This window comes from Pteronotus mesoamericanus, unplaced genomic scaffold (assembly GCF_021234165.1).
Source record: "Pteronotus mesoamericanus isolate MK-2021 breed Mesoamerican mustached bat unplaced genomic scaffold, CSHL_Meso_final scaffold_232, whole genome shotgun sequence".
Lineage (NCBI taxonomy): Eukaryota > Metazoa > Chordata > Mammalia > Chiroptera > Mormoopidae > Pteronotus > Pteronotus mesoamericanus.
This window is the reverse complement of record NW_026555311.1, coordinates 26,287,801-26,315,522: the sequence shown is the minus strand read 5'-3', so window position 1 is coordinate 26,315,522 and position 27,722 is coordinate 26,287,801. Positions and strand designations below refer to the sequence as shown.

Here is a 27,722-nt window from a genome sequence, read left to right as displayed (position 1 = left end):
TTGTTTGTCCAAGCTGGAATCTGCAATCAAAAGAGGGGGAAGATAAAACTGAGAGAAAGGAATTAAAGGGAAAGATAGATAGAAATTCTATTGGGAAACTTGAGTTGACTGAGGACAATGATGTAGTCCTGATGGGTGAGTCGAATGAAAAACAAATAAGGTATGAGAGGGGTAGAGTTTCAAAAGTAAGCAAAACATGTGCCTAAAACACATATATGTGTTCACTCTGTGAGCAGTAATGAAGGGTGAGAGTTTCAGAAGCAGAGAACAACCCAAGGAGCAGAGGTGACCGCCTTTCCTTTTGGCATTGCAGAAGTTTTAACCTTTTGAACGCTGCCCCTTCTTCCCTTGGAAAGAGCATAACTTTCAGTGAACCAACAAATGGTATTAAGGTTTTTGTAGAGAAAGGAAACACTGAGTCCATAGTAACAGCGGTATTATGATCAACAACGCTATGTTGTTTCTTCCCCGAAGTTCCTGTTTATGTCTCACAGCCTTTCTATTGTTTTTTCAAGAGCTGAGCCAGTTGGCCTGTGGCCACGATGAAATTGCATTGCTATTGAGTATAAATACATCCCATCAGTGGACACGTCCGTCTTTCAGGATTCTGCTTAAGCTCCGTTTTCTATGTGAAATGTGATGTGGTTATGAGTGAATATGGGACAATATTTAAGAAAGTATCCCACAACTAAGATATAGTATAGAACAATTATCAATATCATTAAGAAATTTGAATCTGTTCTTATATAGAAATTACATAATGCAATTATAACTATACACTAAATTTGACTCTTTTTGAGCATTTGTCTCATGTCCAGAAAATCTTATGGTACTTTTTTCTATGAGAATGGCAAGGAAAGAAGAGAAGGTGGTCAAAAGAAGGACCTGAGAGAAGAAGCATGATGCCCTGCTTCCAACCTTCCCCTTCTCTCAGCCTTCTCTGTACTAAACCTAATGAACACAAATTAGCAAATATTCATTTGCTACTAAACCATACTATCAATAAAACTATCGTTTCTTTAAAAGTGACCATGCGAGGTACTTTGCATTTTGTGTCTAAATTATTCCTTCAAACAAATGTGTGAGATAGATTATCCCTATTTAAAAAATGAGCCAAGTAAGGGGAAACAAAATGTTAAATAAAGCAAACCCTCAAGGCCAATGTCACGAATCCCCTGAAAATGAGCTGGGGTTGGTCCGGCAGTGCCTGTCTCCAAAGCACAGGCTTTCACACTCCTTTCTTGCCAGAAGCTGCTCCAACAGCAGGCCCACCAAAGGAGATGAAAGCAATTTCCTATTACACTATGCAAAGAATTCTTATGTGCCTGAAATAGATTTATTCTCTATATCATTGGTTAAATCAGCAGAATTGTGAAGATCAACAAGTTCATAAATACTGTTGTTTTTTAAAGAAGAGAAAACCAAGATGATGTGGTATAAAACTTGAAAGAGCTATGATTTTTTTAAGTACACATTTAAAATTTAATGCCATAATAGCGTGTCTTCTTTTGAATAACTGATTCTCCTATTTTCTAAAATAAAATATTTTTAAGGAATCATTTTGAATCTTGCAAACATGGTATCCGTATTTTGAATATATACCCATTGCCAGATGCTGATATTTTACATTTTCACGAAGTTGATATCCCAGTGGAATGATTGGACATAGTTACTGAGTTCCAAAAAAGCACAAAGTATAGCACTCATTTGTGATACAAACCACTGACATTCTGCTATGGTGGCTAGACCATTATTTTCTTATATTAGGGAAAACACTGAATGCAGCAAATCCAAATTATGTCCTATGTAATATTATTTGCAAGAATGATTAACTATGGTTCCTAGGACACTTTCATAAACAGTCGTTTCTTGTATTCTCCAGGTGATAAAACCTATTAGTTTGTCAGCTTGCAGAAAAACCTCTCGTTCCATCCCCCTGCCACTGGATAACTGAGTGTCCTTGGGCAGGGTACACCTACCAACAAGAGGCAAGGGGCAGGCCCTGAGGAATGAAGAGGCCTGAATGAGAGGTGCAGTGTCTCACCAAACAGCAGGGAGGAAAGTGGATGAGCCCAGAGCCTTCATGTGGCAGAGGAGAGTCCAGGATTACTGAGTGATTTACGCTTAGTTGGTTTGCCTGTTCATTTATGTATTTTAAAGAAGAATGTGTGTTAAAAACTTCTCTTGAATCCTCTTGAAATATTGCTACTGATGGGGTGGCAGTCTCTAAATTTTCAGAAGTTTGTGATATAGTTAATAACGTACCATCTAAGCGATCATGAACTTGTGCTTTCTTACCAAGCGTGACAAAGCTAGAGTCTTCCACACTAAAACCCTTTACAAAGTGCAAAAGCAACAATAAACAGAATTGATATTTACATTAACATTGTATGCAAAATCCACAAGTCAGCACCCTATATAGTTTCCATATCAGAATATACCTCACACTTTATTTTTTCAAATGTTCATTTTCTGTCTCTCCTAATAAATTTTAAGATCTATGAGTAAATGGAGTTGTAATTTTTTAAGAAGTACAGAATTCAGCATCATCTATTATGCCATGCAGATTACTGATAATACTGAAGTTTTCTTGAAATGTTTATTTATGGTTATTTTTTTACTACCAAGAAATCTCTAAGCCAGATTTTCTTTTCTTTAGCTTTTCTTTAACTTATACCTCCTCATACTTAGTTTAGACACATTATCATAAAGAGGTATGCTGAAGGGATCCACTTTTCTGTGCAATGTAAGGGCTCTCAGGAGACAACATTTTGTTACTATTTTCCCTACAATAATCAGCGCATTAAAAGGGAGGAGATTCTATACAGGAGCAGTTAAACAATCAATGAACAATAATAATGTGAGGGAGTCACTGCAATTTGATTAGTGACCTTTTCATTTTGTGTAGAGATAACCTTTTTGATATGTTCACGAGATAAAACTCTGGTTGGTGCAGCTCTTTTAACCACAGAGCTTGGTATTGATTGAGAGGCAAGACCTGAGACTCTGAGATTGTTCTAGTGTCGAGCTGTTTACAGAAACTAAAGTGCATTCTTCTCCTTTTTTCCAGCCTCCAAAGTAATTGTTTTTTATCAGCCGCTAACAGAGAGGAGAAACCAAGGACATTTCCTTACTTTTATTCTGTTTCTATAAATAGACACTTTCTGAATATCCACAAGGATGGAGAAGTTTATGTCAGCAACTTCAGTGTGGCATAAGCAGTACATCCCCTTTTCTGCTATTGTTATTCTCAAGAATCCCGCATTACACAGCTCCTCATTAGTACTTTCCAATTCAGAAAGCTTGTACTACTTCTACCTTGACTTATATTTAAATAAACCAGGTACACTTAATTTGCTGTAAAAGGCATGTGTTATCACAGGAAAGACCTAGAGATTTTTGCTTGTTGGCCCAAATAGCTGATTATCTTTGAAATGTATAATAAGAATCTGTTTCCATACAATAGAAAAGGAGTATTTGTTTAGGCTTTTAATGAGTGACAACATAGGGCTCAAACCTTAAATTTTAATTTCTGAGCTAATGTTTAAGAGAAAGTCAACTTTTAAATTGAATATACTACACATTCCAGAAGAAGAGGAGTTTAGTGAAAGGTAGCTATTACTTAAAACTGTGCTTTTTAAGGTAACTTGGTGAGACTGTTTTGAGAATAATTGTTTATGTTGCATGAATTATATTGTGTAGTGAGGGGAATAATAGAACATGATCATGAGTGGAATATTGAACATTTGTTTTGATTGGATCATAGCCTTAGTTCAGAGCACATAAATGCTCTGGATTCAGAATAAATAATGTTTAGAAAAGAAGCAACAGGAAAAAATGAGTTAAAAGATATGCTAAGGTACATCTATAAAAAGATTCGGGGGAACAGTAAAATTCTTAAGGGGAAAAGTGTTTTCATGTTTAGGTAGGTCTCTAAGCAGAATAGCTGTTTAAATAAAACACGGTGAACATCTATTTTTTATTAGCAAACCTCTGCTATATTAAGAAAAGATAATTAAGTAAAGAAATTACTATGTATTTACAGTTTCAGAAGGACAAAAATTAGCAAAATAACTATGGAAGATATTGGGGATGGGTAATAAGAATGGATATGGTTGTTTATGACAAAAACTGAAAGTTTATCTTGAAAATCTGTCTAACTCTAGGTTTCAAAGACGGAGACTAACTTTTCCAGATGGAAAATACTTTTTTTTTTTTAAGTCAGCGGCCATGCTCTTTAGAAACATGAAATTTCATGTACAGCATAGTTTTTTGGCAATGAATAGTTGAGATCAGAGCAGAAACAAATTTACACTCAATAATGTGGAGTTACTTTTTTGTGTTGGGGTTGTTTTTTTCAAACATATATTTGTTTTTTTGTCACTTAAGAATTACACATTATAGTTCATGCAAACATTAAAGATATTAATTTGCCGCACTTTACTGTTGAGTCAGATTTCTTATACTTTGCAATCTATTTTCAGCCTAAAATAACATCAACATGATAATGCAAAATCAAAATATTTAAAGTCCTATAAGTAAAGGTCATAAAAATAATGTTCCTATTTCCTAATTCTGAATGTTGTGACTCAGCCATCATTTTATTTATAGAAGAAGGAAGTGCAGAAGAGGGTGGGGGCTGGGGTCAGTGAAGATAAAAAGAGAGAGAAAAAGACAGAAAGAAAGAGAGAAAGAGGAAGGGAGGAAGGAAGGAAGGAGAGAAAGAGAGAGAGAAAGAAATAGGGAAGGAAGAAAGAAAGATTGAGAAGGAGAGAATAATAAAATACTGAAGATTTTGGAATCCATCATACTTGAATGAAGATCTGGAAGGCAATTTAATTCACTGAAAGACCTCCTTGCTCCTTGGCCACTGCATACCTCTAGGTCCTTAAAATTGAACCATTTCTTTTAAAATCAGTAGCATGTAGATCCTTGTCACTCAAAGTGTAACCCTCTGATAACAGTATTGTTAGAAAATCAAATTCTCAGGTCTCCATCCTCATCTGAGAGCCAGAAGCAGAATCTGTATTTTCAGGTAGATCCCCAGGGGATCACATACTTGTTAAAGACTAAGAAGCCCAGCCTTGTATGGCCCTGCGTCTGCTGGCAGACCATGTACTTGTTCCCGCACAACCAAGGACCACAACAAAGAAACGTGGCATGTGAAAAACAAGAAAATTCTCCTAGGATGGAAACATAAATAAGAAAAAATGCAAAATTCCCCACTTATGCTGAGTGCCTCCCTCTAGATAAGAAATGATTAAGGTCATTTAACAGTTTTAACTTGAAAAAGCAAGCCACACTGGGTCTACTTACTTTTTTTCTGCTTCTCAAACAAAAACTTTCTTACAATTTTAATGCTCAACAAATAGTTTTACATGGTGAGTCGATCCTTACAAGCTTTTTCTTATAATATCTAATGTTTTGGATTTGAATAAATTTAAATATTTCCCCAGGTTGCAGTGCTTCCGTCTGTCCATTTCCATATAGATATGTGTTTTTTAGAATTTGTATGTGTTGTGCATGTGCTCTGTGACCACGACAGCCTCACACTCATGCACTCACACGTGAATGCTTCATCGCCTTTGTTACGTGCCCTGAGACGCCAGCACAGTTTACAACGTTCCTGGAAAGGAGAAGAAGATGTGTCCAGGTAAACCAGAAGCACTGGAGACCTGAACAGAGCATCTCAACAACAATGAAACCAACCTCAGTACCTGGGAGGGAGGAAGAAAAATGACATCTGTCCTTTGTCACGTAGATTTCTATAGAGGGGCAAGTCATTAAAGGAGAGAGAAAAATATTTTCAAATTTCAGTATCGTATTTTAGTCAGAGCAGTGGTAAATATTTCTAGCTGATGTATCAACTGTCAAATATGATGTGGAGAGAAAAAGAGGCTCCTTCCAAACCATGACATTCTTGGTAGGAGTTAAACTCCGTTATCCTTGTTTTTGTCTGACAAGTGACCATCTGATGTGACTGGAGAAGACAGTGCATGTTTGTATATGTAATGCTACAATGCTTATTATCTTATTGATTTTTGTTTATTCTTGGAAGCAACTGCTGAGGAAATGAACTGCTGCTCTCAAGCTGAAAATCTTAAGATAGTCTGAGGGTACAGCCAAAAATGTACCAAAACCTGAAGAATCTCCTTTGCTCCGTAGGAAACATAAACAGTGTTCTCACAAGGTAGGAAAGGTGCCAAAGCGATTCACCCTCACAGACTCAGAGAAGAGACTGCTTAGAAGCATCTGCTGTGCTAACCATGAGCAAAGTGAAATGAAGTGGCATAGCAACCTGCAACCATACTATAGCAAAATAATAATAATAAAATAAAATAATTAAAAACGAAGATGAGAGTAGCAGCTAAATACATATTGAAAAAAATCTAAGAGGGGATAAAAACAAGGTAGAAATCTAAAGTCCTCCACAAGTACCCAGTGCTATGCATTATATATATAAAAAAAAAATGCATTACCTAAAGAAACCACGAATTCCTTAGATGTGAGCTCATAGACAGAACAATAAAACAACAGAAAAAAAATACTTCTGAGTTAAGAGATAAATTGAGAACTTAAAAAGACCTTTATAAATCTATAAAAATAAATTAGAATCAAGAAAGATAGAAAGAACAGCAGATGAGATCACTGGCAGGAAGGAAGAAATGACTGTGAAAGCAGAGGGGAGGCACAGAAATTAGAATAATTTCCAAAAAACGGTAGGCAAGAAAATAATTGGTGTCCTTAAGTGCAAACACAAATAAATGGACTAAGAAAAATATTTAAAGATATAATGAAAGAAAAAAATGTGGAGTAAAAGGAGTACCTGAATCTGCAGATTAAATGGACACATCAAATTGATATAAAACGTAAGTATCTGGACAAATCCTCAATTATCTAGCATCAAGGGAAAACATTTTGCTGGCATTCAGATGATAGAATCAAGTTACTTAGAAAGGGGGAAAAAACATACTTGCCTCAGATTTCTTCACAGCCATTTTGAGTGCCAGAAGACACTGGAATTCTGAGAATAACAAAGTGATATCAATGAAAGTGTGTCCAGGCCAGCTGCAGTAGGAGCTGCAATTATACAACGCCCAAGCTCTGTTGAAAAAAAAAACTCAAATGTGAATTTCATGAAACCAAAAATGTTTCAAATCTAGAGTTTAAGAATGGGAATATATGATAAAATTCTCACAGTGACATTGAATTAATTGAACTATGGGACTAAGATTAAACCACTGGCAAAAATGAGGTTATAGAACAGAAAGCAGACATAACCTGATTATTTTGTGAATATTTGTATATAGTAAAAGTATAGAGGAAGGTGGAAGGAAAGATGAGAGGAAATGTAAATGATAATCTCCCATATTTATAACCCAATAATTTAATTATTTTGTCAAAACTCAAAACATGATTAAAGAAGTAACAGATATAATGTGTATATACATATATATAAATGTTCACTAGCTCTGTCTGGGTATAGGATCTAGAAACAATGTCATGAATGTTCAGTGCTAGGTTTCTAAATGCCATTCTCCATTAAAATAAATCAAGCTGAGAAGACTGGAACAGGAAAAGTAGAACTAAGCCTGCAATCAAGGCAGTACTCAAAAGAATGAAAGTGACATAGCAAAAGGACACAGAAGCCCACCTGAAGGGGATCCCACTGGCTAAAACTAAAATAAATTAAGTATTAAAGTACATAATAAAAAGCAGTCCCCACCTCTCCTTTGTTTTAGAGATCTTGTTTGATTTCAACCACTGACCATTTGGGCTGCTGTTTATCCTCTTGCCATGCTTTAAATTCCTTAGGCTCCATCCTTGACCCCCATAAAAGTTGTCTTTCTACTTGCAGCCTTGCAGTGCATTCCTTGATGTGCCATGTAATTTCCAGTACTTGTGAGTAATAAACCTTTATAAAAAATAAAGTACATAATAAAATAATTAGACCAGACTAATTGAATAAATTAATTTTAATTGAATAAAATAAAAAATCATGAGTTTATATTGTATTAATCTATATAAGTAAATTGATGTGATGAGAAAGCTCTTTCTTACAATGGAGTGCCAACTAATAAATATAGAAGGAATGGAAATAATTAGAAAATAATCAATGGATGCTAAAACTACTGGGTGAGAGTATGATAAGAAAATGGATCAAAGTTAACTTCACCAATGTCAATGGGATTAGTCAAAGGACATACATGAAGATCCATGGACATGGACAACGGTATGGGGACTGACAACGGCGGAGGGGGCAGGGCTGGGTGGAGGGAGGTGAAGGGGGGAATGGGACATCTGTAATGGCACAAACATAAAACATTAAAAATGAAAAAAAAAGGAGTCTGACACCATGTGCTTTGGTACAACACATTGTGACAAAGGCAATATAACTTCTCTGGCCTTTCTGCTAAAAATGCATAACCTGAATCAAATCATGAGAAAATATTAGGCAAATCCAAACTGAAAGCCTATAAAATAATATGCTTGTACTCTCTAAAAATTTCAAGGTCAATAAAGATAAAAAAAAAAGAAAGGTTGAGGAATCCTTCCAGGTTAGAGAATATAGAAAAATGACACCAAATGCAATGTGTGACTATTGATTGGATCCTGAAGTGGAGAATTAGTAGCTCTAAAGGACATTAGTGAGAAAATTTAGAAATTTGAGTACTGGACTGTGAAGTAGATTGTAATATTGTGTCAATGTTAAATTTTATAATTTTGAGAATTGTACTGAAGCTATGAACAAAATTATCTATGCTCTTGGGGAGTATACCTTGTATACTGATGAGGTATATACTAACTCCTGGGATTCATCAAAAATAATGTGCATATTACTAGATTGATAGAATTAGTAAATCAAAGTATATATGGATTTTGTTTATAGTATTCTTAGAATCTTTCTGTGAATTTGAAACTATTCCAAAATATAAGTTACAAAAATATGATGATGACTCACTCATTATTCTATCATAGGCCTTCTACCCTTGCACAATTATTTCTGTTACCACATTCAACTGAGTGAAAGCAGGCATCTCTGAAGTATTTCACTGAACAACCTATCCTAATGAAGGTATATTTAATCCGTAGGTTTATAAACTACATACACACTACTAATACATCTAACATTTCACTGGAGTGCCATGGGTCTCAGTCCTTGTTCATCTTTTCTAACTACATTGTCACTTTTGGCAGTCTCATCTCTCCTCTATCTTTAAATATCATCTACTTGTCAATAACGAATTGAGTTTGAAGAATAGAAACACTCTAACATTCCACAACAAGTTCTGATGACACCTTTCCTCATGAATGAAATATACACTCATAGTCTCTCCTAGGGAGATATAACTAGCATAATGATAGATTCACAGAATCTTGTGAAGAAAAATTATTAAGAGTTGAAGTTCATTGCAAAATCAAGGGACTATCAAATGTAGTTTCAAGGATGAAAACATAAAGAATATACTGACTAAAATTTCTTTTTTTAATATTTTATTTATGTAATTTTAGAGAGAGGGGAAGGGAGGAAGAAAGAGAGGGTGAGAAACATCAATGTGTGATTGCCTCTCATGCGTCCCTTACTGGGGACGTGGCCCGCAACCCAGGCATGAGCCCTGACTGGGAATTGAACTGGTGACCCTTTGGTTCCCAGGCACTCAACCCACTGAACCACACCAGCCAGGGCAATGACTAAAATTTCTAAGAAAAATAAAATTATTTTCTGAGTAGGCTAAAACTGGCAGTGATTAGCTTACTGGTTCAGTAAGTGCTGGCTAAATGCTGGCTTATAGTATGTTTTATAGAAAGACTGGGAAACGTGCGTTGGCATCTTTCATCAGACACTGTAAATTCAACAAAGATACTGGGATCGATAGATCCAACAAAGTGTTGATTAAAATGATTGAGACACTTCAGAAACCTATTTTTGATGAAGGAGTGGAATCTATTCAAGTCAGACTTTTTATTGCTTAGTGGTCCCATAATAACGATGAAAAATGCAGTATTCAGGTTTGAAACAGATATCTTCACACACAGCAATGATTAAGGCACATTCTAACTTTCAATTTGATAAAAAGAGAAATGAATACTATGGATGTCAATTCACACATGGCTGTTTCCTGGCAGCTTCACCCACATGAATGAGATTGGGGTCCTTGATGTGATTCACCCATCCATACAAATCAGTAAACATTCACTAGGTACTCATTTACTAAGCATCTTGACTGCTAGTAAAAAATGACTGAATTTTTTTTTTTTTTTTTTTTTTTTTGCCACCTGATAAGTTGTACAGCTAGGTCCAGGGGTTTAAAGAAGTAGGAGAGATTTTATGGTGGGAAAGGGGACACATTTATTACTATGCTTGTTGGCTAGGCTGTAAAGATTAACAGATTTAATAACTGTGCCAAAATTGGGATAAAGGAAGATAATTTTTTTCAAAAACAGATTTGTGGATATACACGTGTTTGTGTACAGATATACATGTTTGTGGATAGATGTAGATAGATGACAGAGAGGTAGATACATACATACATATCTGCATGCATACATACATAAACCTGGATGGATGCACAGTAAACTGTTGAGAGTGATTAATTCTTAAGGAGAGTATGGTGAATTGAGAAGGTAAGAAAATTAAATTTTAAGTTATATAATTTCTCATTGTTTATATTTTTATAAAGAAATATTTACTTCTGAATTTAAAGGAATCAAAATAATATGAGGAAAAAGTTCAGCTTCCTTATATTTGATTGCATTGAACCTTGAGGTTGAATAGAACAGGACCAAAGGGCAATTTGTTTTCATTATTTTTTGAACCATGCTTGTGTGTCTAGGAACTTGTCAAAGACAAAGACCAGGAAGGTGCCTCCTCTAATTACTTCCAACCTTCTGTCTTATAAATGTGAATTCATTCTTTACTTGTAAAAAATGACAGCATAGGGGAGCAGCTTCACATTTTTGAAGGAAATCTCCTTTTCCTGTATCAACTCAGGAAGCATGATCCACACTGTGTTTTGGGAGCCCAAAGAAACTTACTATTTAAAAATTATTAAGCACGATGTGATTCAGCATTTTACACCTGATGACTTTTCCCCTATGAAAATCCTAATAGTCTTTCTAGTATAGGTGAAAAAAAAAAAAGAAAGAAAAGAAAAATCTTCCACTGCCTATGTTTGTATTCTTGGGAGTCTTAAAAAAATCATTATCATTGTTGCTATTAGAGTTGTTTTGTCAAATAACTGGCCATTTAAATGTTTTTATGATATAATAGATATCATCTTCATCCTCATAGATAAATAAACCTTGAGCAAATTTAAAAAATATGGGAGATAATTATCTCAAATAACAGTTAAATTTCACATCTGATCGAACCTCTGAGGTAATCTTACTAAATCGTCTCATTTTGTGTAAGGGAAAACTAAGCCACAGTGGAGTAAAGTGTTTTGTCCAAGGTCAAACAGCTAGTTTCTGATAGAACCAAAGTTGGAAGCCTATTTAATTTTGGCTTATGTCCTATCTGTACCTGGGAATGTTGGCTCCTTGTGCTATGTTAATCCTTCCCTTTGTTTAGTTTAGTCAGGAACCTTGCCATATAAGGAAAAATGTGCTCATCTCAGACAAGAATTCAGGTGTGGGGCATGAGAGTGGATTAAGATTTGATTCAGTTTGGTGTTTATTAATATCGACTCACTGATGGTTAATACATTAAAAAGTAAAGCTTATTTTTAAATAATCAAAATAGCCAGGAGCATCCATCTATACCAATATAGTTTATAGCCAAAATGCTTACATGAATACATTAGTTTATTTGAGACTAGACCCTGATACTTTATCTGTGACTGTATTAAAATGAGGTCTTTTCCATTGTCCTGTATTAATTTTTAATAACATAAATTATAGAACTGAAATAATAACTATATCCCAATGGTTCAGTTGATCTGGCCTTGTATTGAACACCTGGTCCAAGCTGTATAAGAATTCTGACTTTGCTTGTCTTGCCTCACTTTAAAAGCGAGTTACTCTAAGATCTATGACCTCATTCTTGATACTGTCATCATCTGAAGGTCAGATTTAATGCCAGCCTCTAGGTAGCATGGTGTATATCCAGGTATGCCTGAAAGACTCCTGTTTTTTATCTGCTATCCCGTTGTAATTAACAAGAGTATCCCCTTTTACTCTCAAAGAGTCAAGGTTTGGACAGTAGGTGTATGGTTACCCTACCCACAGTAGATGTAAAATATGCTAGAGAGGGAATTTTCCTATTCCAACTTTAAGACAAATCTCAGCATTGTTCCTGTTGGAGCTATGTCTGTCTCTTTCTGCCTTCAATGTCATAAAAGAGTTTACCTCTTGCCCTCCTAGATTCATTGAAATTGATTTGTCTTTCAAACTTTCTTCTACTCAAAACTCAATATTTGACTTGACTGAACCTGGGTACCTGCCAAGTTCACTTTTATTTTGGTTTCAACTAGCTGTCATAATATAGTGGGTGAATAAATTTTCCAAGCTTAAAAATAAGAGGAATTTCATGAAGGATTTGTGTTTTGCCGGGTAGTTCCACATATAATTCCATAGAAACCGTAGAAATATAATTGTCTGTGCATTGGACCTCAAATCTGCATATGCTCATGCCTAGAAAATCTAAGCAGTTCTTCCTAAGGAATCCCTTAAGATACTGCTAAATTATATTCCAATGTCTTCAAGTGTAGTCACCCAAGTTTTAAAAGGTGTTCAAAATTTATGATCTCAAAGAGAAATTTAGTGTAAGAATGTCGGCTTTGTAATCATATGGACATGAGTCAAATTCTGCTATCATCCTTTCAAGTTTGTGCCTCAGGTTTCCCATCTGTAAATGGAGAGCAGTTATGCAAAATGTCTTTTTTAACTATATTTTATTGATTATGCTATTAAAGGTTGTCACAATTTTTCCCCTTTGCTCCCCTCTACTTGATACCCCCTTCCCACCAGCAATCACCCCCTTAGTTCATGCACACGGGTCGTGCATATAAGTTCTTTGGTTTCTCTATTTCCTATACTATTCTTAGCATCCTCCTGTCAATTCTGTACCTTCCAATTATGCTCCTTAATCCCTACACCTTTTCTCCTTTCTTCCCCTTCCCCCACAGAGCTGACAACCCTCTAAATGATCTCCATATCTATGATTCTGTTCCTGTTCTAGTCTTTTGCTTAATTTGTTTTTTATTTTGTTTTTTAGATTGAGTTGTTGATAGTTGTGAGTTTGTTGTCATTTTAATGTTCATAGTTTTGATCTTCTTATTCTTAGATAAGTCCCTCTAACATTTCATATAATAAGGGCTTGGTGATGATGAATTCCTTTAACTTGACTGTATCTGGGAAGCACTTTGTCTGCCCTTCCATTCTAAATGATAGCTTTGCTGGATAGAGTAGTCTTGGTTGTAGATCCTTTTTTTTTCCATCACTTTGATTACTTCTGGCCATTCTCTTCTTGCCTGCAAAGTTTCTTTTGAGAAATCAGCTGATAGTTTTATGGGAACTCCTTTGTAGGTAACTCTCCTTTTCTCTTGCTGCTTTTAAGACTTTCCCTTTATCTTTAACCTTTGGCATTTTAATTATGATGTGCATTGGTGTGTTCCTCTTTGGGTCCAACTTGATAGGGACTCTCTGTGCTTCCTGGACTTACATGTCTATTTCCTTCAACAGATTGGGGAAGTTTTCTTTCATTATTTTTTCAAATAAGTTTTCAATTTTTTGCTCTTCCTCTTCTACTTCTGGCATCCCTACGATTCAGATGTTGGCATTTTTGGAGATGTCCCGGAGTCTTCTTAGTGTCATCTCATTTTTTTGAATTCTTGTTTCTTCATTCTGTTCTGGTTGAATGTTTGTTTCTTCCTTATGTTACAAATCATTGATTTGAACCCTGGCTTCCTTCCCTTCATACTTGGTTCCCTGTGTATTTTTCTTTATTTCACTTAGTGTAGCTTTCATGTCTTCCCGTATGTTTTTGCCACATTCAATGAGTTCTCTCAGCATCCTGATCACCAGTGTTTTGAACTCTGCATTTGAGAGGTTGGCTATCTCTGTTTCATTTAGTTCTTTTTCTGGGTGTTTTCTTCTGTTTTTTTTTTTTTTTCATTTGGGCCATATTTCTTTGTCTCCTCAATTTGTCAGCCTCCCTGTGTTTGTTTCTGTTTATTAGGTAGAACTGCTTTGATTCCCTGTCTTAGTGCACCTGTTAAGTTGTATGGGGTGGAGCCTTAGTTATTTGCCAGGATGGGGCAACCTGCTTCAGCACTTGGTGGCTCTATTTGGAGGGAGTGGTCAAAAATGGGAGAAGGCTGCTGCCTGGCTTCTGGAGGTTTTTCCAGCATCCGCCTGTTCCAGCCACTTCACACAGTTTCTGTATGCAACCGACATCCTCCTTGCTGTTGTCCTGGTAGTGATTTCCAGAGTGGGTAGGTTTGCATTCATTCTAAGTCCATGTGGGCCCTTAATAGACACTCTCCTGAGAAACATCACTTTATTTCACTGTCCCAACCCCCACTAGTTTTTGCAGCCAGAAGTTATGAGGCTTTATCTTCCTGGTGCTGGAATCCTGGGCTGTGTAATCTGGCCTGGGGCTGGGATCACACTCTCCCAAAGTATCCCTCCCAATTTTTATCTACCACACGTGAATGTGGGACCGCCCATTCCACTGCTACCACCTCTGTACCATACAATGTCCTCTCTGCCCTGACTCCATAACTCCACCCTGTCTACCCATCTGGATGAATGTGGCTTCTTTAAATCCTTAGTTGCTGGACTTCCATACAGTTCAATTTTCTGGTAGTTATGGGTATTTTTTGTTTTGACATTAGTTGTAATTCTTCTTGTGGTTGTATGAGGAGGCAAAGCGTATCCACCTACACCTCCATCTTGCCTGGAAGTTTAAAAAATGTCTTTTACATAATGAAGACTTACTACACTTTCATGCAATTCTAATACTGGATACATTTTTCTGTAACAATCTTACAGAGATTTTGGGAGTAAGTTTGCCTTTCCACATATTCTTACCCATGGGATATTTTAAATATCTTTTGAGGCCATCTCTGTCTCTCAGACCCTCCTGCCTAATTTCAGGCCACCACAATATCTTACTTAGGTAAAGGAACAGCCTCTTACATAGTCATTTAGACCACCTGTCCCTAAATTCTTTCTCCACTTAGGATTCTAAAAACAAAATACCCAATGTTTAAAATACTTTAATAGCTGCCTATTGCCTTCAGGACAAAAACCAAATTCCTGAACTTGCCTTTTGCCTATATTCCTCTGCATATTTTATCTATTAGTCTATGTCTTTTATTCTACATTTCAGCTCCATAAGGAATACTTGAAGTGATCTAGGTGTGCCCTGTTTCCTGCCTGGGATGTTAATCCTCTCTCTCCTTCTGCTTTCAAAACGTGCCATGGTTTCATTTTCTCGAGGAAGCCTTCTTTGGCACCTTCCCATCTTGATTTCATGCTTCTTTGATGGACTGTTTTATAACCCCATGTTAATCTCCCCAATAGTCTATAAACTCACACTTGCAAAGGGTAAGTTTCCTAACATAGGTTTTTTGTCTTTTTCTTTATACCCAAGCATTACACATTGTATGGACTCATCCACATGGGCTTCAAGAAATTGAAGGAAAGAAAAAAAGAAAAAAAGAATGGAAGGAAAGAAGGAATTTTACCTTATTTTCCTGGTGAAAATTGTATTCTGGATAAAGAAAAAATATTATCCCATGAGATAAAAAGAAATAATTATACAAACATACCTAGCACAAGGCCTTGTCCATAGAAGACAATCAATAAATTTTTGTAGCTCTGATTCATTAACTAAATAAATGCCACTTAGGTATTTAGATTAATATACACTTAGTACCATAAAAAGGGGATGATTTTCAAGAATAACCCTAATTATTTTATTTACCACTGAGTGGCAAGAATGTTCAGGCCAGAAATTTTCTCTACCTGGGTGTCTTGGGGAACACAGTTGCTTTGTTGCTTGGGAAAAGTCATTTTCTTCCAAATAAAGAATCATTTCCTCTTTGCTTGCCATCACACAGCCACCTTTCTGATGTGGCTGGACCCAGAGTGTTTTGAGCCAGTCACATTATCCCACAATGTGCCTGAGCCCTGGGACTGAGAGAGGCTGACTCACTAGAACAGGTAATTAGGAAGCAGTAGGACATGAGATAGGAGAGGAAATCTAATTTATAGCTCACTGGAGAGCTCTGAATCAGTCTGGAGGAGAATTGAGGTGGGAGATTAAATTATCTGTGAGCTCACCTCTCTAAAATTATTTTGTCTGTTTCCTTTTCATTTAAGAAAACATATGTTGTGAATGCCAAGATTTAGCTTCTTCTCCTGAAGAGTTGGCAGCTGAGAGCAATTTCTTGAAACCACCTGGAAAGTGTAGAATTAACTTCAGGATATCTCCTATATCAATAACGGCAACTGCTACAGAGTTCAGGAAACAAAAGATGTCCGGAAGCTCTTAGGACCTTCTAACAAGTGTAATCCATGTCTGGTTAGATGTGTATATCCATACAGGATATTCTAGCAAGTCAGAGGTATATTCTGGACTTTGTGTTAACAAAATTCAAGGATTTAGAGGCACCTTGTGTAGATATAAATTCTTACAGCCCAGTGGGTGTTCTTGTTTCCTATGATGCCTAGCTCTAAGCCACATGGAGATTTTCAGAGTGAAGTCAATTGCAGAAGTAGATTCATCTTTGCCTTTCATGCTAATGGACTTATGTTAGCTGTTTGTTGACTGAAGAGTAGTAAACCAGGCAGGAAATACAATTAATTCACTCAAGAAATATTTGTCAAATGCCTATTTTATAGTAGACACTATTGTGTACACTGGGAATAATGTAGTTTAAAAAACCTAAATCTTATGTTTCTGATCTAATTTATAACTTCTGATACATTTCCAATTTTTTTTGACTCTCCTAAATTGTTTATTAGGTAAGAAGTTTACAAATATGACACATATTAGTGGTAATGGTGAAGCTGGAGAGTATTGCACCTTCTCCAAGCTGCACAGCGAGAACCACCAATAGTGTGGTAGAACTTGTGGCCCTTTCCAAGGCCACAGTTCTTGCGGCCTGCAGATGTCAGCCCTTGCGTCTCCCTGTGTTTGTGGACTGGTTTGGTGATCCACTGAGTGTCCGGATTCCTTCTGATAGCCTTATGGAATGGATCAATGAGGATAAGCTCAAAGAATTTGTACATGGAATCTTCACCAACCCAGTAAGAATTCAGGACTCTCAGAGCCCCACATTGGCACTCAGCTTGCTCCTCAGCAACAGACTGAAAGCTTCAGGCAGACTTCAACTGGTTAGCACCGTGATGGACAGACTTGGCATAGGTCACACCCTTAGGAACAGGGTGTCTGTGGCCACCACAGAACACACCAGTTGCAAATCCAATATATAACATAACCTTGTTTGGCCTGCATGCTTTATTGGGCCTGGTGGCGTGGGGGGCCCTGTGAAGCTAGGAGAGCTGGTGGTACTACCAGCAGCACACCCTGAGAAGGAATCATATCCATCAGACTGCTTCTTCCTCCATAGTTCCTGGATATACTAGTAAGCACCCATCTTGGCTTACCTGATGGCTGCGGCCAGATGGAAAGTCATTTATTTCCAATTTTATAAAGTTTATTCCAGAGGAGAGACAGTAAACATGTTTACACTAACCAACTATTTAAATGAGTGACTAAAACAAAAACAAAAACAAAGATAATCGTGGATAGTTGTAAGCGCTACGAAGAAAAATCAAAATAAGGAAATGGTCTTCCTTCCTTATGGATAGGATATCCATAAATGGATAACCTAAGATGACCACTTAGTTAGAATGGTCAAGAAGTCTTTTTTCTGGAGGGTATCATTGGAGACAAGTCTTGAGTGCTGAGAAGGAGGTACTCCTGAGAAGATATGAGGAACATTCTAGACACAGGGTCTATCAGATTGGAAAATTAGTAGGGAAGATAAACAGGGGTGAAATTCTGCAGGGCCTAGGAACCTGTGATTAAGCATTTGGATTTATATTGAGAACAATGGAAAATTATTGTAGGGATGAAGCAGGGGAATGATGGGAAGTCCCTGGGGAGTATCAAACAAAGGAATGATGGGAAACCATGAGAGAGTATGAAATGGGATAATAGAAAACCATTTGGAAGGTGTAAAGGAGGGGAATGATGGGAAATCATCAGAGGGTATGAAGAGAGGAATAATCACTCTGGCTGCTGTGAGAATGGACTGTGAAAGGAGATGGGCAACAAAGTAGGTATGTGCTAGAATTCATGTAAGAGAGTTGAGGCTTGAGATTTTATGCGCATTTGTTTCCTGGGATTGTTAAAAACTTCCCTGCGAGAAATCTTCTCCCAAGCATAGAACATTATAATCCATTAGCCGTTCAAGCAGTCACTTCCCTTCACTGCTATCACAAAACTGCTCTCTGGGATTCCTTAGAAAAGCCTTCTTCCAGTGTGACTATAAACATGAAAACTGAGATGAAGAGATCAAAAGTTAGAGAATTCCAACTGCTTTTCCTGTGTTAATATAGTCTGCCTTGGAGTGCACCTCCTCTGTGAGTACTTCTCCCGTCAGTGAAATTCAACTCCACAGGCCCGGCCTTCATAACACAGGAACTATTCCCTCTAAACTACCTAAGCATTCTGAAATCCAGAGCATACCTGGAGTATGCAGGGCAACCTGGAGTATACCCAAGGGGCCTAAAAATAGAGGGACTTTTTTTTTAATGGTTTTATGTCATTGTGCTATTTTAGATTGTGTTGAATTCACATATTGACAGTACATGCTTCCCTTGCAATGGGTAGAAATGGATCATGTCCTGAATTACAAAGTACATTTGAGGGCCAATTTCCTGTTGCTTGCACTGGACACCAAAATTGCTAGTTCCTTCTTTGCTTAACCTATTTTGAGAGACTTTGGTTCTTGAATTCAATGCCCATAATCCATTGTCTGTGGGTCACTTTAGTTCTGCGCTGAACAACCAGCTGGTCCGTGACTGCTCCTCCCACCTTCCCTCCTGAGTACACTCACCAACCCTGAATCACCCTGACTCACTCCATCTCAGTCTCTGTGTGTCTCCTCACTTACCGTTTCTCTTTCAAGGTTTTACTCATATTTCCTTCCTGCTCCTCCTAAACAGACAATAGGCAAAATGTTCAAATCAAAAGCAAAGTTTAAGAAGTGAAATAAAAATACAGAATATTTTCAGTAAAGCCAAGTAATATCTATCAGTATGTTAAACTCCTGTGATATCTGACATATTACTGTTATGTATAAATATAGATGTTAATGTCTTGGGGATTTGCCTTTGCCTAGAGCTCAATTAGATGAAATTAGTTGAGAATTCAGGTCCTCCTATTGTGTTAAAAAAGCACAAGGTATGGTTTTATAAGATTTTATTTTGAACATTTGTTTTTTGAATACCAGTTGCTTATTTGTCAGTGTTGGACAATTGAAAAGTACCTATTAATTATTCAACATTTTGGAAAATACAGTTCAAAAAATCTGGTTACCATTATAAAAATTATACTTCTGTAATTATTTGGTCACAATTACATTGCTTTCTGCCTGAAAAACAAGGGCAAGAGTAGATACAACATGATCTTAAAAGAAGATGAGAAAAAGAATGAGTAACAGTTTGAAGATGCACCTTGAAAAATCTGAACATTTGCTAATTGCATCTTTGAATTGTAGCATGTAAAGTAGATTTGGCCTCAATATTTTAAGGAACCAGATCAGATAGAAAGGTTAATAGTGACCAGAACAATTTCAGTCTGGGCCACTTCATATTTTGGTATCTCCCCTAGGATGGATGCTGTTGTGAGTGGGTAACTCAATGGATAGGATATAAATAAACTTTGGGCACATGATTAAAGAGTGAGAATGGATAAAAAGGTAGTTACAGAAAATTGGCCTTCCCATCTAAACCCTTTGCTTTTATTTGAAAACCATGCACTTCTCTTAAAAAAACTATTGCTTATCAGTTATTATATTTCACAAGGGAGGAATGAGGTAAGTTTATAAATGTTCAATTTATGAAATAAGTGAATCAATGAATAAATGAATACTTTAAGAAAGGAAAATTTTTTTAAAAATTATTTAAGGACACCACGCCTTCAGTTAGAGGACAAAACATTTTAATATATATAAGTAGGAAGCTGAATTTCAAAGAGCAAATAAAAATCATTATGCTGCTTCTCTTTTATTTAACAAAGTATATAATCAGTAATAATCAAAATAAACTTGTATGACTAGTAAAAATAAACCCAACAAATTGGAAGTGGGGGTTTTTGGAAATAGTAATATGTTTCTAGTTCAAGAGCCATGTAACCCTATCACTGGTACTGGGTAGAATATTAAAGACCTACTCACCACCTGCCACAGCAGCATCTCTTATAGACGAAGTCCTCAGGAAGGACAAACAGATGTTAACAACCCCTGAAAAATGGCAACTCCTAAGATATAAAACGGTCCTGAAAAGTACATGACTGTCTAACCAGTATGCTCTACTAATGAAACTAATACAGAGTATAATATTGAATGCAAACTTTAATTGACAAATAAAAATAAATAAATAATCAAAACCAGAAATATTCTGGAAAATCAGCAAAGAAAAAGATTATATCCCAAGTATACAGGAAATTAGGCATTATAGGGAAAACTTCAGTATTAAACTTAAAATGGAGGGAAATGTTTTCTTTGGGAACAAATGGTTCTTAAATTGCAATTTTGTCACTGCTCCCTGCCAACTCATTTGGGCATATGCAAGGATACAGAGAAAGAAGTAAAACATCTCCCCTCAGGTACACTAGCATAGTGGAAAGAGCATTGAATTGGGAATTGTGAAACCTAGTCTCTATTGTTAGCTGTGGCACTAATTAGCTATGTGAGTGATCTTGTATAAATTATGTTTTCTCTGTACATCAGCTTTCTTATTTATAAAATGAAGGTATTTGGACTAAATTACATGTAAGGCTCTGATGTACTTTCCATGTTTCTCATTTCTCCTTTTTTTCCTTTGTCTTTTTCTAAGTGCTCAAATACTACATTATTTAAGGTATATTTCCCAGTAAGTTTTTTTTTTTTTTTTCTTCTGTCTCTTTCTTCAATATATGGGATAGGAGGATACTGACTAACTGAAGGAAAGGAGGAAGAAAATTAGCTACAGGAAGAGTTTCTATCCCCCTCTACAAGAAAGCTTAAATATAGCTACCACCACTTTGAAAGGAATGATTTATGTCCAAACAGCATTTTCCAGACAAGCTCTGTACTTTTTTGCCAAAAGAATAAACTTTAAACTGAAGGCAGTAGACAGTTAAACAAGAGTCGGCACTGGAAACAGCTGTGAGTAGACAAGACCAGTTACTTATAAGGTACTGTTTTTTACTCACTGAAATTTCCTTCAGGGTTCATTTGTCTCTGGGCACAAGTATTCTGTGGTTGTTTGACCTTATTTTCTCCACCTTACCTCTATTCTAAGAGAAAGCACACTCTAAAATATCTTAGCTTTTTTAGCTACATTGTTTTGTGGCTGTGGTATTTGAAGCTACTAGGATTTTATTTCATTTTTGTTATGTTTTGTTTTCAGGAGCCAAATGATACTTGTTATTTTATTTTAAAGTGTATATAGTTTAGCTTTGTTCTTTTGTTGCTTCTTGTTATGGGAGGTTTTTATGTTTATTGTTTGTGTGGGGTAAGGAGGGTTGATACTTTATTATTAAAGAATGTACAGAATGTTCTTGACTAAGGGGGAGGAATAGGTTAATGCATCGGCAATCTGAAGTATGTAGAGCCAATCAGATAAGAGGACCAGGGCAGGGACACTCCAGGCACTTTAATTGACTCTGTGGAAGTAACTGACCCCATCTTAGCTTTGGGGATCTGAACTGGAAAACATACATTTTTGATTTGAGGTTTTACCTCTAGTTTGCTTCTATATTTAATTGCTCATTTTAACCCTTTCTTCCCTTCATTCCCATTTCTTTTTTTTAAAAAATTCTGATAAGCCTGGTTTTTCTTTTTTAAATGAATTTTTTCTTGTTTGAGCTCACCCACTTTAATGGAACAACATTCCTAAGAAGAGTGACATTTACAATAAGACTTCAAAAATCACTGAAATATGGAGGGGCTCTCAGAGCAAAAGGGGAATAGCTTGAAATAGCAGTGGAGTGGACAGAGGGGAGTCTTTGTGGCCCTTTCATCGGGGGGACCGCTATCACTGGTGTGTCACTCTTCCCCAGAGGATTCGATAGCTAACATGTAGTATTTGCTACTGGCCAACAGACAAATAATAGAGACAATTAGGGAGGCCTACATATGTGGACTTTGCAAAAAATGAAAGTTTACAAGTTTATCACTAAAAACTCCAAAAGCTGTAGAAAGAACTTGGCTATTTTGGGATAGATAACTTTCTGAGATCCATTCTATATTTTGATATCTCTCTAGAGGGAACTAAATTTAATTTCATGTTTTCTGAATTACTCAGCATTCTACTTGTGGAAACACATTGTAGATATTCTATAATGTAATGATACTTTGGGGGCCGATTCTGTGGTGTGTAAGGCTATTACTTCTTATGTCAAAAGATCACATAATCACTGTGCTTTTCAAAATTCTTGTATATATTGTTTATAGGACATTTTTTTCTCCTGTGTCCACCATTCATATGGAAGTGTGACTTTGTCTTTTTATTAGTGTGGACACTTTCCATTCCTCTAACAACTACTTTCAACCTCAACCACCCCTTTATAAATATTATTTCATTTGTGCTGAACACAAGCAAACCAGAAAAAAAAGTTTATAAAAAGTTATGGGTGGAATAAGAAGAAATAACATTATCCAAGGCTCAAGAGATTCTCTTACAAGAAAAAAATCCATGTGCCAAAGTGCATAGCCCAGTGACATCTATTTTAGGTGCTCAGGAGACTTTTGGTTTGTGTCCAAGCCCTTAGTTGTGTTCTGTAGTAGAAGTTGCCATGGAAGTGGCTCTGGGAGAAGAAGTAAGACATAGTTGCATCTAATGCAGAAAGTCCTGTTTGTTCACCTTTTTATAAAGTTACTGGAAGTATATGTCAAGGAATCAGTGACTAATCAAATCCCAAGGGCAGACTTAATACTAACCAAGTACAAAAGATTTTATTTTAATCCCATTCTCTCAAATACTGTTCACATGCATACATGGCTGGGAAATTGCATTAATAATGCTTTGTAGGAAAGAGAAAAAAGGAAAAAATAATAGCCTCTAGTTTGTATAATTTTTCTGTATGGAAATTGTGCTTTAGGGAAAAAAATAATGCAAAGCTAATTTTGTCAATAATATTTTGATTTTTTAATGATGTCTTTATGTGTAACTTCTTTGAGACTGAAAGTACTATAAAGCAATTTTATAAATTTAATTTTGTAGCACCATATAAGTTTCCTTATATGCCCTATATTTTATGTTGTGCATTTCAGAACAAAAGCAATCACTAGTTACTCAATGATCTTGATAATGCCAGTCACGTTTATTAATCCAACTCTACACAAGAAAAAAAATAACTGGACATAGTAGGAAAAAAACATGAAACTTATAAATTGAGTTCAGGATCATTCTAAATCCCAACTTTAATTACTGTTCATTGTCAATTACTTGATGATACAGCTTCATTTAGAAAAATGTCATGAGGCCTTTTGTGTTAAGAAGTCCTTTTGGCTTGAATTATTCTTTAAATACTCATTTCACAGTCATTACAGAAATTATTTCTGGGTGTTAAAGCATCTTGTGTTGTATATGGCAAACACTTTCTGTTTCAGATAATGAATTAGGACTGTTTTTTATTTGCAACAATGAATTTAGTGTCCACAGGTTTAGAAGCATTCTCTAAAAGCTAAAGATTTTGCTTATTCACCCTCCCCACTCTTTCAGTTAAATGAAATGAGACAATAGGAGTTATTTTAAAATAAAATATTATTCCAATTGAAACACAGCTCCTTAGAATTAAAAATACATATTTTAAGAATGCAATAACATTTTCTTTATTTGACTGAGCCTTTAAGTTTAATCAAAATTTAATTTTTACTTTCATACCTAATTAAGAAACTTGATATATGACAGGATGTGTGTTTTATGAGACTGTACTATCACAAGGCTTAAACTTCAACCTCCTGAAGACTCAGCGCCATTACAAATATACACTTCTACTTAAAAAAATGCTTTATAAAACTAGAAAAGGAAGAAGCCACTGAGCTAAATTAATGCATGCTAGTGTTCACTGGTATGCCTTTTAAGGGTCCTACTTAACACAACCTTGTAAGAATTCTCCAGAAGCATCAGAACCTACCCCCTTATCAATAAGAATTCAGTGAGCAAGATTTATGGTTTCCAAGGAGCAGTCAAGTTTAAAGCTGTAGGTTGTGGACAGGTGAGAGAAGCTATCAATATTTCTGAAGGTGTTGAACAAGGAAAATGATTGCTTTATTCTCATAAAAATCTACATTTTGTTAGTCCATTTTTAGTTATAACCTCTTAGAAAATATGGTTTAACTGACTTAGGTATGCCCTTATGGATAAAATGTCTTTAAATTGGTATTTGTGATCAATTTAGAAGGTAATTAAAGACCAAGGTTCTTTTTGCACACCTTAGTCCTATAATAAATTTTTGTTGAATGCATATAGCTTCCAATCCTTAAATTAAAAGTACATTAAAAAATTGATGCTAAAATTATATGTTTTATACTTCGTATTTTACAAGGGATATTAAAATAAACAGAATTATCTTCAAGAAACCCATCTGTACCAGTGTACCAGCAGGAATTATGGTGAAAGGCTACATTTGGCTTCAGAGAATTTTTTTTTTTTTGAAGACTCTTTCAACGCACTTGCCCGTTTCATGATGGGTGATTTACAAAATGTTCACACCACGCTGATTGTTCAGCAGTTTTTGACCAAACATGGCCTGACCCCTGTGCCCCACCCTCCCTATTCACTTGATCTTGCCCCAAACAACTTTTTTTATTTCCTCAGATGAAAAACGTCCTCAATTGCCCTGACTGGTGTGGCTCAGTGGATTGAGTGCTTACCTCCAAATCAAAGGGTCTCCAGTTAAATTCCCAGTCTAGGGCACATGCATGGGTTGCGGGCCAGGCCCAGGTAGGGGGCATGCAAGAGGCAACCACACATTAATGTTTCCCTGTCTTCTCCATCCCTTCCCCTCTCTGAAAGTAAAGAAATAAAGTCTTTTAGAAAAGAAAAAAGTCCTCAAAGGGAAATATTTTGCCAATGTGGAAGAGGGGAAACAAACGACACAAGCACTAAAAACATTAAAATCAACAAGTTCAAAAACTGTTCTGAGCTGTGGAAAAAACATCTCAATAGGTGCGCTGCGTCAAATGGAGAGTCCTTTGAAGGTCACTGAAGTTTAAACATGTGAGAATAAATATAGAATTTTTTATAAATAAATTTTGTTTTATTTTAGGTTCCCCCTCATATTATTAAATTATTTGTTGTTTAATTTACATGAGAACTTCATTAAGCAATGCCCCTTAATAAATTATGAAGTTACTATTAACAAACAGTAATTTAGAACTGCAAATTTTTTGAAGAAAAAAATCTGCTACCTCTAGTCAATAATAATTTAAAAAGTAGAATTTGGAGGACATGGAAATATCAACTTTTTTTTTCTGTACCTTTCTTTTTTGTTTTATTTTGTTTGCTCAAGCTATTATGGAATTTATAATACATTTGCTACAGATACTGCTATTACTTTATTTTTTTAACTTTATTATATTTTATTGGTAAATATAGGAGGAACTTAAAAGAACAAACAAATGTGGCTGAGTCCAAGACAATGTTATAGGCCAAATATGATTTTGGTGATCTTAAAATATTACAGACTAATTTTTAAAGATTATATTTATGTTAATAGAGTTCCAGACAAACACTGATATCTTTCCAAACTAACAAAAAAAAGAAAAATAACCCAAAGGACCAATTTCTTTTTACTTTAGCTTTTCTCTCTAACCCATGTTCTTTTGAGTATGTTTAATGCTGAGGTGTGTCCTCTGCGGTGTTTCTCTGCTGCAGGCGCTAGTCCCACCGGGATGATAGCATTTGCATGCCCTCCATCCCCACACTTGAAAACATTATGAGTAGAATTAAATATAACGAAACTGAAGGCCGTCTTGCAAACCTCAGGTGTAAAATGCTCTACATTACTCATAAGGGATTTAACAACCATATGAAGAGTGACAGTGTAAGAGGAAAATATATTATTGTCACCAGTTCCACACAATAGTGGATTCACTCCTATTGTTAGATGTCTGTCTGTGACTGTATACATAATACAGTGTCGATTTTTATCTTATTTTTATAAAATTAGCATAATGCATATTTGAATTCTACCTTTTTATTTAACATTTTATTGGGAACTTCTGTATCATTTAGAACAATTTGGGAAAAATTTACAGCTGCATAATGTTCTATTCTATGGCTATACAGTACATAGTAAAACATATCCCCCATTGCTAAGGACCTACATTGTTTCAATGTGTTCTATCATGAATAAAATAAGTATAAGCACTCGTTTGCACATGATTTTTGCTCATTTGATTATTTAGAGCTGTAGTCACTTAGAAATTTGCAAGTCCAAATCCCTCTTTTTACAGAGTAAGGAAACTCTTGTAAGTCCAGTAATCTAGAACTTAGGCTTCCTGCTTTCAGTCTAATGTCTAAATCTATCCAGAAGTAATGACTGGGTGATAAATTCATTCGAGGGCAGGAGATGAAAGCACAATTTCCTTCTGTCTGAGTAAGAGGTCAACCATGTAGCCTATTCTCTGAAAAATCCCCAGGGAAAGGAAGGGTTCTCATACTAAAGGAGGAGCTCAAGATTCCATGCCAGAATCTTTACTGCACATGGGGTGATAAACATACAACAGCTATGGGAACACTGAAAATAGCTGTCACTTCGTTAATGAGTATTCTTTAAAGCATTTCCTGGGCTACTACTGGTGTTTCAGGAACTTTTAAACAAAATATTTCTGAAGGTGAAACTAGGGCTTGCTTCAGAAATTACTGTTCTCTTACTTGCACCTTTGCTTTTCCTCAGTGCACAACTAATATTCATCCCTCCGCTACTCTACAAACAAACACTCAACTTTCTTAATGAAGCTTCTCTTCCTGACGCCAAAAAAAAAAAAGTATATTTTTCTGTCTCTGTTTCCTTGCCTCCCTCTGACTCTATAATTCTTTGCTGTTCGGCATTTATTTCTAGTACAATATTGGAATTACCTCTCTGGGTTGCTGATGGCTGAATGAACTGTTAAATCCAACAGCTTTTTATTCCTGTGCTCAACCTTGGCACTTTCTGTTATTTATGCTGTTTACTGTTATGCCCTTCTTGCCCTTTCACATTAGGGATCCCATACTAGTCGATGGTTTTCTTTATTGTCTTTAGAGGGTTCCTGTCTTCTTCCCCCCTCCTCATTCTGAGTGTCTGTGTTTGTTTCACTGTCCTCCTTTGTCATTTCTTCCTTAGAAGATTGCATCCAGTCTCATGGTTTCAACTTAAAGCCAAGGCTGGAGATGTGGTCAGCAAGCCCTCTTCTAATTCACGCTTCATGAGGGTTATAATGCCCAGCATTCATACCTGGACCTTCCGCTTAGCAGGAAACTGGGCTGGAGTTCAGCCCAAACTTGAC

At 36.0% G+C, this 27,722-nt stretch overlaps 1 protein-coding gene across 3 annotated transcripts in view; it reads left to right on the top strand.

Moving 5' to 3' along the window:
- ARHGAP24 (Rho GTPase activating protein 24) overlaps window positions 1-27,722 on the top strand; it is a 498,181-nt gene that overhangs the window by 269,937 nt on the left and 200,522 nt on the right. Inside the window, exon 1 of one of the 3 annotated variants that reach the window (XM_054591785.1) lies at window positions 20,867-21,418. The exons of the other annotated variants lie outside the window; for them this stretch is intronic. The gene's annotated coding sequence lies outside the window, so the exon portion shown is untranslated. Of the gene's footprint in view, window positions 1-20,866; window positions 21,419-27,722 lie in introns of those variants that run through there. 3 annotated transcript variants of the gene reach the window in all.